This window comes from Aplysia californica, unplaced genomic scaffold, assembly GCF_000002075.1.
Source record: "Aplysia californica isolate F4 #8 unplaced genomic scaffold, AplCal3.0 scaffold00446, whole genome shotgun sequence".
Taxonomy (NCBI): domain Eukaryota; kingdom Metazoa; phylum Mollusca; class Gastropoda; order Aplysiida; family Aplysiidae; genus Aplysia; species Aplysia californica.
Genome location: NW_004797716.1, coordinates 435,029 through 436,525, shown reverse-complemented (window position 1 = coordinate 436,525; position 1,497 = coordinate 435,029). Strand labels below are relative to the sequence as shown.

The window sequence follows — 1,497 nt, the reverse complement described above, 5'->3', positions numbered from 1 at the left end:
CCCACCCCACCCCACCCTACAGCTTCAGAGGCGGACTCCATCAAATAATGATCGTCCATTGTTAAGCAAAGTGGCGCCGCTTTCGCGAACTAATAACGCGCTCTTTATTATTGAAACTTGACGGCTTATTGCTTCTCCGGTTCACAGCGCCCCACCTGATCATTTGAAATTAGTGTATCAAATTTTTAAAAAAGAAAGAAATGAAAAAGAAGGGTTGCAGAGAACTGTTAAGTAGCAACACTTTCACAAAAAGAAAAGTCTCATCTGGAGGACATTTATTATGGCACATACACAAAAACCAAAAAAAAAAAAAAAAAAAAAGTAGCGTACAAACAACAAACACAAAGCGACTGGAAAGCAAGAGTTAAAACAATTATAAAAAGATAAAAGAACAAAACAAAACAAAACAACTGAGCTACGAAAGGACACACGTGAGAGATGGGCTACACAAGGAAAGACTGCGGTAACCACTTACCCACACTTTTGGTATGGAACCTTCTCTGGTCGATTGAGTCACTGGTTCACAGCTGTTGCTAGCAAGTTTCTGAAAATTAAATACAAAACAAAAACCAATATAATATATCAAAAATAAAAACAAGTAAAATATATTGAAATTCAGGCCTCCTACTAGAACAGTGATAAAAAGTTATTAAAAAAAAAGCATTATATAAAAATAGCAATCTTTCACTAGAAACTCTTAACCTAACAGTATTATAAAACATGAATCGGAATTAAATTTTCATCCTTCCCTCCAAGTTCCAATACGTTCATCCTTGCAAAAGCAAGCAGACTTTCATTACCTACGTTTTCCCTCCAGTATTATAATACTATAGAATAGACTATTATAATGCACGGAGAGTGTCCAATTTAGTACTCGCCACTTTTCCTTGAACGCACCCTTGTCTACAGAGTTCAGTTCACTAATAATGTTGGCTCCTTGAAATTGAAATCTCCACGGCTTATCGCGTCCTCTGTTTTTCGGTCCATCGGTTACTCGGTTGTAATTTATTAGCCTAAAATATTGTATCATCAATAAAACACACCAGCACGACATTGGAAATTAAAAAACCCACTATAGCTTAGCTGTTATTTTGCATGTACTTTTAAAACACGGGGTTCAATCTTAACACCCACCCCTTCCCCTAAGAAAAAAGAAAACGAACATAAAAGAAGGAAGAAAGATGAAGACGATAGATGTTTAATAGGAAAGAAGGAGCAAACCAAATCAGAGCACCCACCACCCACCCACCGTCTTCACTTTGTCTCCTGCAAAGTTTTCTTCCTGCTTATCTTTCGCAGAGGGTCCGTTTTTGGCAGGCTGGTTTTTTTTTTTTTGTGTCGATCCAGCAGGGTCTGCAGTCTATCAGCAGGAGCTGAGCATTCCAGACAGATCGATCTCAAAGCCAAAGTCCTGAGACTTTATGCCAAAATAAGCCTCAAAAAGGAAAATTCCAAAGAAAAAGACAACCCCCCCCCCCACCAAAACACAAGAACCAA

General features: G+C 38.1%; 1 protein-coding gene across 3 annotated transcripts in view; it reads right to left on the bottom strand.

The window, feature by feature from the left end:
* The window catches only part of LOC101856910, a 106,592-nt gene that overhangs the window by 63,385 nt on the left and 41,710 nt on the right, over positions 1 to 1,497 (bottom strand). For 2 of the 3 annotated variants that reach the window (XM_013086238.2, XM_005105005.3), the window contains one exon: positions 476 to 544. The gene's annotated coding sequence lies outside the window, so the exon portion shown is untranslated. Of the gene's footprint in view, positions 1 to 475; positions 1,468 to 1,497 lie in introns of those variants that run through there. The other variant, XM_013086240.2, reaches the window with a different exon arrangement.